Below are 11824 nucleotides of genomic sequence, written 5' to 3' on the forward strand. Positions count from 1 at the left end.
CCATTTGAATTTATTTATTCTATTGTTCCGTATGGGAAAACTCTTTTGACTATGAATGGTCCAGACCATCTTGATTTCAATTTTCCAGGAAATAGCTTGAATCGTGAATTGAAAAGAAGAACTCTGTCTCCTTTTTTAAATTCTTTTGAACTTCTGATTCTTTTATCATGCCATTTCTTCGTTCTTTCTTTATAGATTAACGAATTTTCGTATGCTTCATGTCTTAATTCTTCTAATTCGTTTAGTTGACTTAATCGTAGACGTCCAGCTTCATGTAAATCAAGATTACATGTCTTCAAAGCCCAAAATGCTTTGTGTTCAATTTCTACTGGAAGATGACATGCTTTTCCATAAACAAGTCTAAAAGGTGTGGTTCCAATTGGAGTTTTGTAGGCTGTTCTAAAAGCCCAGAGTGCATCCTCCAATTTAATGGACCATTCCTTCGGATTTGATCCTACGGTTTTCTCTAGAATACGTTTTAAAGCTCGGTTGGTATTTTCAACTTGTCCACTTGTTTGCGGATGATATGCGGTGGAGATTTTATGAGTTACTCCATATCTTTTAAGAACTTTCTCAAGTTGATTATTACAGAAATGAGTTCCCCGATCACTTATTAAAGCTTTCGGTGTTCCAAACCTTGCAAAAAGACGTTTTAAAAAGTTTACTACAACTTGTGCATCGTTAGTTGGGAGAGCTTGTGCTTCTGCCCATTTAGATACATAATCAATGGCTACGAGAATATAGAGATTATTATGAGATTTTGGAAATGGACCCATAAAGTCAATACCCCAAATGTCAAATACTTCACATACTTGAATGACATTTTGTGGCATTTCATCACGTTAACTTATTTTTCTGGCCCTTTGACAAGCATCACAGGATTTGCAAAGAAGGTGTGCATCTTTGTAAATTGTAGGCCAATAGAAGGCAGCTTCATAAACTTTTCTTGCTGTTAGTTGAGGCCCATAGTGCCCTCCTGTTGGTCCTGTGTGACAATGGTTTAAAATTTTACTAGCTTCATCTCCGAATACACATCAGCGTATTATTCCATCTGGACAACTTTTAAACAGATGTGGATCTTCCCAGAAATAGTGTTTTATATTACTGAAGAATTTCTTTCGTTTTTGGTACGATAATCCTTTTTCAAGGAATCCACATATAAGTAGTTTGCATAGTCTGCAAACCATGGTATTTCATTATAATCTATCTTCAATAGATATTCATCAGGAAAGTTGTCTTGTATGGCCGATTCATTTAGAACTTCTAATTCGGGATTTTCAAGACGAGAAAGATGATCAGCGGCGAGATTTTCTGCTCCTCTTTTATCTCGGATTTCAATATCAAACTCTTGTAAGAGTAAGATCCAACGGATTAATCTTGGTTTGGCATCTTGTTTCGAAAATAGGTATCTAAGAGCAGAATGGTCGGTATAGACCACCGTTTTAGCTAGAACGAGATATGAACGAAATTTGTCAAAAGCAAAGACAATAGCAAGGAGTTCTTTTTCAGTAGTTGTATAGTTCGTTTGTGCTCCTTGTAACGTCTTACTAGCATAATATATAGGTTAAAATATTTTTTCAATCCTTTGTCCTAAAACGGCTCCCATTGCAAAATCACTTGCATCGCACATTAGTTCAAACGGTAGATTCCAATTTGGTGTTATCATGATCGGTGCATTAGTGAGTTTCTCTTTAAGAATATTAAAAGATTTGATACATTCATCTGAAAAGATGAATGGAGCATCCTTTTCTGGGAGTTTATTCATAGGAGTGGCAATTTTAGAAAAATCTTTTATGAAACGTCGGTAAAAACCGGCATGCCCTAGAAAACTCCTAACTCCTCTAACATTGGTTGGATGTGGAAGTTTAGCAATTACATCTACTTTAGCTCTATCCACTTCAATTCCTTCTTTTGAAATTTTATGTCCAAGAACGATGCCTTCTTTAACCATAAAATGGCATTTCTCCCAATTAAGAACTAGATTTGATTGTTCGCATCTAATAAGCATTCGTTCAAGATTAGCTAGACATGATTCAAATGTATCACCGAAGACTGAAAAGTCATCCATGAAAACTTCCATGCATTCTTCTATCATGTCGTGAAAAATCGCCATCATACACCTTTGAAAGGTTGCAGGGGCGTTGCAAAGTCCAAATGGCATGCGTTTGTAAGCAAAAGTACCATAAGGGCACGAGAATGTGGTTTTCTCTTGATCTTCGGGTGCTATTGGAATTTGAAAATATCCGGAAAATCCATCTAGAAAACAATAGTAACTATTTCCGGCTAATCTTTCCTACATTTGATCAATGAAAGGTAAGGGAAAGTGATCTTTTCTAGTGGCGTCATTTAATTTTCTATAATCAATACATACACACCATCCTGTTACAGTCCTAGTAGGAATAAGCTCATTTTTTTCATTTGTAATGACAGTCATGCCACCCTTCTTAGGCACGCATTGAACTGGGCTTACCCATGGACTATCAGAAATTGGATATATCAAACCTGCATCTAGCAGTTTAATAATCTCTTTCTTAACTACATCTTGCATATTAGGATTTAGTCTTCGTTGGCGTTGCACATACGTTTTATGACCTTCTTCCATAAGGATTTTATGTGTGCAATACGAAGGACTTATTCCTTTAATATCATGAATCTTCCATACAATGGCTGGTTTATGAGCTTTCAACACATAAATGAGTTGTGATTTCTCATTTTCAGTAAGAGAAGACGATATTATTACAGGTAATTCAGATTCACCATGTAAATAAGCGTATTCCAAATGGTTTGGAAGTGGCTTTAGCTCTAATTTTGGAGGTTCTTCTATCGATGATTTAGATCGATATCTGTCTTCTTCTTTTAGCATTTGAATTTCTTCTGTTGTTGGTTCATATCCATTAGCTATAAGTGTAGCTAACATTTCAACTTCATCAATTTGTTCAGTTCCTTCTCCTAAAGAACATTCTCCTGTTCCTTGTAATTCTGGAAATTCTTCTAATAATTCTGCATGTGCATCTATAGTTTGAATATAATAACATGTATCATCTGCAGATTTTGGTTGTTGCATTGCTCTATCAACTGAAAAGGTAACACTCTCATCCTCTATACTTAGGGTCAATTTCTTACCGAACACGTCTATCATTGCTTTAGCCGTGTTTAAGAATGGTCTTCCTAATATGAGAGGAACTTGAGAATCTTCTTCCATGTCCAGGACAACAAAATCTACTGGAAATACTAAAGTACCAACTTTAACTAGCATGTTCTCCATTATCCCTCTAGGATATTTTATTGATCGATCGGCTAGTTGTATACTTATTCTTGTTGGTTTCAATTCTCCAAGGTCTAGTTTAGTGTATAGTGAAAACGGCATTAGATTTATACTAGCACCTAAGTCTGTCAATGCTTCTATTGAACTAAGACTACCCAGAAAACATGGAATTGTGAAACTTCCTGGATCAGATAGTTTTTCTGGTATCTTATTCAACAGTACTGCTGAACAATTAGCGTTCATAGTAATAGCCGAGAGTTCTTCCATTTTCTTTCTATTCGTGATCAGATCTTTCAAGAATTTAGCATATCTAGGCATTCCTGAAATCACATCAATGAAAGGAAGATTTACATTTATCTGTTTAAACATATCCAAGAATTTGGATTGCTCGGCTTCAAGTTTCTCTTTCTTCATTTTACTCGGGTAAGGAAGTGGTGGTTGGTATGGTTTAACATAAGGTTTATCCTTAACTGTGTTATCTTCATTAACCTTTTCAACTACCGGTTCTTTTTCCTTATCTTGTTCAGGTTGTGGTTCTTGTGGAGTAGGAATAGCTTCATCAGAAGTTACAGGTATTTCAGGTGGTTTAAGTGTTGTACCACTTCTTGTGGTAATAGCTTTAGCTGTTTCATTTCGGGGGTTAGCATTTGTATCACTAGGTAGACTTCCCGGTTTTCTTTCACCTATTAACCTTGCTAGGTTACTTACTTCTTGTTCCAAGTTTTGAATAGAAGCTTGTTGATTTCTAAATGCTTGAGCATTTTGTTCATTGGTTTGTTTTTGAGATGTGAAAAAATGCGTTTGAGTTTCAACTAGCTTCGTCATCATATCTTCTAAATTCGGCTTTTTATCATCGGGTTGTGGTGGTTTGTTTTGAAAAATAGGTCTTTGCTGATTGTAATTATTGTTGGACACTTGTTGATTGCTAGGACCTTGTTGGTTATTGTATGGAACATTTCTGTTATAATTCTGGTTTTGATTGTAAATCGGTCATGACGGTTGATAATTATTCTGATAATTATTTCCAGGCCTTTGGTTTATGTATGAAATATTCTCTCTTTGTTCCATTGTTAATTCAATGCTAAGACAATCTTTTGTCAAATGTGGTCCTCCACACTGCTCACAACTAATTCGTATTGAGTGAATATCCTTAGTCATCTTTTCCATTCGTCTCTCGACAGCATCTATCTTTGCAGAAATGGAATCTAAGTCATGGCTAGAATCGGCTCTAGCTGCTTTAGATGATCTAACGATATCTTTTTCTTGGTGTCACTCATGTGAGTGGGAAGCAGTGTTATCAATAATTTTATAAGCATCAGTTTCGGTTTTCTTCATAATGGAACCACCAGCTGCTATATCGATGTCTTTTCTTGTAGTGATGTCACATCCTTGGTAGAATATTTGTACTATTTGACAGGTATCTAAACCATGTTGCGGACATCCTCTTAATAACTTTCCAAATCTTGTCCACGCCTCATATAGAGTTTCATTTGGCCTCTGTGTGAATGTAACAATTTCTCCTTGAAGTCTTACGGCTTTAGATGCCGGAAAGAATTGTTTAAGAAATTTTTCAACTAAAACGTCCCATGTATCAATCGCCCCTTCAGGCAACGATTCCAACCAATCTTTGGCTTCTCCCTTTAAAGTCCAGGGAAATAACATGAGATATATCTGTTCATCCTCCACTTCTCGGATTTTAAATAGTGTGCAGATCCTATTAAAGGTACGAAGATGTTCATTTGGATCTTCCTTTGGCGCACCACTAAATTGACATTGATTAGTCACCATGTGTAGAATTTGTCCTTTGATTTCATAATCTGGCGCATTAATTTCCGGATGAGTAATTGCGTGACCTTGGCCAGTGCGTTTAGCTCTCATTCAGTCTTCCATACTTAAAGGTTCCATATTTTCCATAATTGAATTTGTTGAATCGGAATCACTAGAGGATTCTGATTTAATGATTCGTTCCTCAAAAATCTCTGTTTGAATGATTGGTGGTTCCAGAGGAAAGTTTAGTGGTTCAGGATCTATGAATCGTCCCTGAATATTCTCCGGATTCTCAATTGTGAGGTCGGGTTCAAAAAATGGATTATCGGAAATTTGAACTGGAGTACTTGGTCGACTAGATGACGATTCTAAAGAAAAATCAACGACGGTAATATTTGCTAAATGTCTTGATCTAGTTACAGGTGGTGAACGTACAAAGGGTGGTGAACGTCTTGCTCGGTGCATTCACTGAATATCCTATTAGTTTTTAAAAGGAAAGAAAAATTATATAAGTTATCCAATAAATAGACTTTTCTGATTTTACCCACGTTTCGAATAGCCAAAAGATGCAACAGAGGGGCAGGATTCGTTTGGTCTCAATATAATTGAGGACTGTTTGGCTCCAATAACCCGGTCCACGTACAAATCCAACTATTACTACGATCCAGAAAATTTTGATGTCTATCAATTTAATCACTTAAAATAAATTTTCGTAATTTTAAGAAATTTAGATAAGAAGTAGAATAAAAATCTATGTCCTAAAAACTAGAATAGCGAGAAATAAGAAAGAAAAATAGCGTGTAGGAAAAAGATCGAAAAATAAAAATAATAAAGAAAAAAAAATGACTTATAGAACTTAAAAACACTAAACTAACCCAACCTTATTACTATCACTAACTTAAAATTATAATCGCAAATTGAGATTACTAATTGAAATGATAATTGATACATAGGTAAAAGGTGTCTAAAAATATTAAAGCTTACAAGAAAAACTATATCCCAAATGGCAATAACTTAAAAAGAAACTAAAACTTAAAAAGGCGTCGCAAAATTCTAAAGTACCTAAATCTTAGTCTAAAGAAAAGGCACTTAAGAGATTTTACGGCAAAGTCTAAAAATCTAGAAGTAAAAAAATAACTATGGAAAAAACTATATCTTAAAACTAAATACGAGCGAAAAATACAAATATTACGCTAAAACAATTAAAAAGGGACAAAATATAAAAAATATACAAAAAGTTGTAAAAATTACAAAAAAAATATTATTTTTATATTATTTATTTTATTAAACTATTAATTTTTATATATAATAAAACTAATTAAAATTTAAAATACAATTTAATTTAAAAACTTAAACTAATTATAATAATAATTAAGTAATTAGGGTTTATTAATAATAAATAAATAATAATAAAATCCGTAATTAATGCGAAATTAGGGTTCTGTCACGTGTGTCAGGGAGGCTCCGCGAGTTGCGGTATTTTCTTCCTCAAACTCCGCGAGTCGCGGGGTTTCAAAATTCAATTGACAGGTTGATTAAAATTTGACGCGTTTTTTTTTTTTTTTATATTTTCTGTTTAAATATAATTATTTATATAATAAAAACTTAAATTTAAAAACTAAAATAAAAATAGAAATACAAATCTTAAAACTAGATTAAATAAACACAAAATATTTAAATAAAACTTATATTTTTATAAAATAAAAATAAAGAAACTTTATAAAACTTAAATATTTAATAAATTCTTAAAAATATTTATATTTTTGTTTTTCTTTTCTATGTTTTCGAATATTTAAAACGTATTTTTACAAAAACGTATTTTTATAAAAGTAAACTAAAAATAAATTTTTTTTTTTTATAATTATTAGCGTTGCTCTTCCGGCTTTTAAGCTAGATTGTTCCCCGGCAGCGGCGCCAAAAATACTTGATAGTTAAAGCTAAGGGGTATAAAATACTATTAAATTTTACTAGGAAATACTATTAAATACGATATAATTTTACACAAGATATTTATTTATTTATAGAATGGATATACTACAACACTTATAGGCAGTGTACCTAATCATACAGTAGTGTAGTTTTTAGTAAGTCCGGTTCGTTCCACAGGAAAAATCTTTAAACAAAGCTTAACGTTATATTAGTTTACTTTTATAAAAATACAAATATATATATGAGTAATATTATTATTATAAAGGGGGGTTTTTACCGTTTAATGACCGGTTTGTCGATTTTAAAACTTTAGTCGCAGTTAAAACCAAATGTAAAATATTAAAAAACTTAATTTAATGCGTAAAGTAAATAACGATAATGAAACTGCGAATAATAAAAGTGCGATAAAATAAACTTGTGATAATTAAAAAGTACGATAATTAAAAGTGCAATTAAATACAATAACAATAAATAAAAATGCGATAATTAGAAGTGCAATTAAATATAAAATAAAGGAAATTAAATATGAAATAAAAGAATTATGCTTATTTAAACTTCCGTAATCATGATGTTTGACGTGTTAATTTTAGTTTTATGCCCATGGGTTAATTGTCCTTTGTCCTGGATTATTTAATATGTCCATACGGATTTGTCCATAATAGTCCATCAGTCATAAATATAAAGAGCGAAAGCCTTCGTCAAATTATTCTTATTCCCGAAGTCAAATATTTCAACAAATTGGGGATTCGAATTGTAACTAGGTTTTAATACTTTGTTTAATGAATACACCAGGTTATCGACTTCGTGTAAACCAAGGTTTTACTACTTTGTTAACAATTACACCAATTACCCTTGAATGTAATTCACTCCTGTTTCAAAAAGTCTATTAACTATTAATCCAGTTCCGTGTCCGGTAAAATGAATAATTATTGGTATTTATAGATATCCCGCCCACCGTACCCAGTCAAGCGTATGTGGTTATATATAAATACGTCGAATTATAAGTTTGTATATTAAATTAACAAGGTATTGTTTAGTTAATATAAAACCCATTAATAGCCCATAGTCTAATTTCCACAAGTGTCGTTCTTTTATCCAAACCTCAATTCTGGTACAAAGCCCAATTATCCAATTTTAGTAATTAGCCCAACATCATGATTACTTCGGATTAAATAAGCATAATAATAACTTAGCTACGAGACATTAAATTAAAAAGGTTGAACATAACTTACAATGATTAAAAATAGCGTAGCGTTACACGGACAGAATTTCGACTTACACCCTTACAACATTTGCTAACATACCCTTATTATTAGGATTTAAAATTAAAATTAAAATTAAAATATAAATTATATATATATATATTTACGTATAGATAGATGGATGGATGGATATATATTATGTTTTAAAATGATCAGAATTCGTTTGCTTTTATAGGGAGTTTCAGTTTTTGGGGCACCGCGACTTGCGGCCCTTTCCTTCTTCAAACTCCGCGAGTCGCGGAGTTTGTTTTTACAGCTCACCCACCTTTGGCTCTTTGTTTGCCGACGATTTATTTTATAAATATAATATATATATAATTAATATAATTAATTATATATTATATTATATTTATATACATAGTTAACTTGTAATTTTTAGTCCATTGCGTCGAGCGTTGAGAGTTGACTCTGGTCCCGGTTCCGGATTTTCGAACGTCCTTGCGTACTATTTTATATCTTGTACTTTGCGTTTTGAATCTTGTACTCTTGTAATTTCGAGACGTTTCTTATCAATAATTGGAACCTCTTTGATTGTATTTTGTACTTTTGAGCTTTTTGGTCGTTTGCGTCTTCAATTCGTCGAATCTGTCTTTTGTCTTCAACTTTTAATATTTAAACGAATATCACTTGTAAATAGAACAATTGCAACTAAAAGCTTGTCTTTCTTGGGGAATAATGCTATGAAATATATGTTCGTTTTTAGCATTATCAATACGTGTTTTGAATGTTTACGGTTCATAATTTATGTTTGAATGAAATTTAGTTTTGAGACTTAGACATTTGAAACAGCCCAGGCACCAGCTCACGCTTAATGTCGTGGCGCGACCCTCATTTGTCGCGGCGCGGCAATGACAGTGTTCAGGGACTGATCAACTTTACAATTTTATGAAAAATTTTAACTATGCTACGCACCTCCGATTAACATGTAACTTGTTCTAACATGCTTATGTATGAATAATTAGCTCAGAAAAATAGTTCGAGACCCGACCCGAACATGTTGACTTTTTCGTTGACTTTGTCTTGACCAAAGTTGACTTTTATTCAAACTTAACCATATACTTATGCAATCGTCCTAACATGCTTTTATACTTGTACCTTGCATGAAACTTGACAACGTGAATCACATGCTATATATTAATCGAGTCGTAACGAGCCATAGGACTAATTGAATAACTTTAACCGACCGTGTTTACCGATATTGATACAACCTATTTGTTTAGGTCAAGACTAGCATTCTTTCTTGCACACGTTTACTTGTTAAGTACATTTACTTTCGTGCACTCAAGGTGAGATCATAGTGAAATGTCCCGTTCTTATTGATTAAAAACGTTCCATATTAATTGATTTCGTTGCGAGGTTTTGACCTCTATATGAGACGTTTTTCAAAGACTGCATTCATTTTTAAACAAACCATAACCTTTATTTCATCAATAAAGGTTTAAAAAGCTTTACGTAGATTATCAAATAATGATAATCTAAAATATCCTGTTTACACACGACCATTACATAATGGTTTACAATACAAATATGTTACAACAAAATAAGTTTCTTGAATGCAGTTTTTACACAATATCATACAAGCATGGACTCCAAATCTAGTCCTTATTTAAGTATGCGACAGCGGAAGCTCTTAATAATCACCTGAGAATAAACATGCTTAAAACGTCAACAAAAATGTTGGTGAGTTATAGGTTTAACCTATATATATCAAATCGTAACAATAGACCACAAGATTTCATATTTCAATACACATCCCATACATAGAGATAAAAATCATTCATATGGTGAACACCTGGTAACCGACAATAACAAGATGCATATATAAGAATATCCCCATCATTCCGGGACACCCTTCGGATATGATATAAATTTCGAAGTACTAAAGCATCCGGTACTTTGGATGGGGTTTGTTAGGCCCAATAGATCTATCTTTAGGATTCGCGTCAATTAGGGTGTCTGTTCCCTAATTCTTAGATTACCAGACTTAATAAAAAGGGGCATATTCGATTTTGATAATTCAACCATAGAATGTAGTTTCACGTACTTGTGTCTATTTTGTAAATCATTTATAAAACCTGCATGTATTCTCATCCCAAAAATATTAGATTTTAAAAGTGGGACTATAACTCACTTTCACAGATTTTTACTTCGTCGGGAAGTAAGACTTGGCCACTGGTTGATTCACGAACCTATAACAATATATACATATATATCAAAGTATGTTCAAAATATATTTACAACACTTTTAATATATTTTGATGTTTTAAGTTTATTAAGTCATCTGTCCTCGTTAGTAACCTACAACTAGTTGTCCACAGTTAGATGTACAGAAATAAATCGATAAATATTATCTTGAATCAATCCACGACCCAGTGTATACGTATCTCAGTATTGATCACAACTCAAACTATATATATTTTGGAATCAACCTCAACCCTGTATAGCTAACTCCAACATTCACATATAGAGTGTCTATGGTTGTTCCGAAATATATATAGATGTGTCGACATGATAGGTCGAAACATTGTATACGTGTCTATGGTATCTCAAGATTACATAATATACAATACAAGTTGATTAAGTTATGGTTGGAATAGATTTGTTACCAATTTTCACGTAGCTAAAATGAGAAAAATTATCCAATCTTGTTTTACCCATAACTTCTTCATTTTAAATCCGTTTTGAGTGAATCAAATTGCTATGGTTTCATATTGAACTCTATTTTATGAATCTAAACAAAAAAAGTATAGGTTTCTAGTCGGAAAAATAAGTTACAAGTCGTTTTTGTAAAGGTAGTCATTTCAGTCGAAAGAACGACGTCTAGATGACCATTTTAGAAAACATACTTCCACTTTGAGTTTAACCATAATTTTTGGATATAGTTTCATGTTCATAATAAAAATCATTTTCTCAGAATAACAACTTTTAAATCAAAGTTTATCATAGTTTTTAATTAACTAACCCAAAACAGCCCGCGGTGTTACTACGACGGCGTAAATCCGGTTTTACGGTGTTTTTCGTGTTTCCAGGTTTTAAATCATTAAGTTAGCATATCATATAGATATAGAACATGTGTTTAGTTGATTTTAAAAGTCAAGTTAGAAGGATTAACTTTTGTTTGCGAACAAGTTTAGAATTAACTAAACTATGTTCTAGTGATTACAAGTTTAAACCTTCGAATAAGATAGCTTTATATGTATGAATCGAATGATGTTATGAACATCATTACTACCTTAAGTTCCTTGGATAAACCTACTGGAAAAGAGAAAAATGGATCTAGCTTCAACGGATCCTTGGATGGCTCGAAGTTCTTGAAGCAGAATCATGACACGAAAACAAGTTCAAGTAAGATCATCACTTGAAATAAGATTGTTATAGTTATAGAAATTGAACCAAAGTTTGAATATGATTATTACCTTGTATTAGAATGATAACCTACTGTAAGAAACAAAGATTTCTTGAGGTTGGATGATCACCTTACAAGATTGGAAGTGAGCTAGCAAACTTGAAAGTATTCTTGATTTTATGTAACTAGAACTTGTAAAATATATGAAGAACACTTAGAACTTGAAGATAGAACTTGAGAGAGATCAATTAGATG

The sequence above is a fragment of the Rutidosis leptorrhynchoides genome, chromosome 6 (genome assembly GCF_046630445.1).
Source record: "Rutidosis leptorrhynchoides isolate AG116_Rl617_1_P2 chromosome 6, CSIRO_AGI_Rlap_v1, whole genome shotgun sequence".
NCBI classification, from domain to species: domain Eukaryota; kingdom Viridiplantae; phylum Streptophyta; class Magnoliopsida; order Asterales; family Asteraceae; genus Rutidosis; species Rutidosis leptorrhynchoides.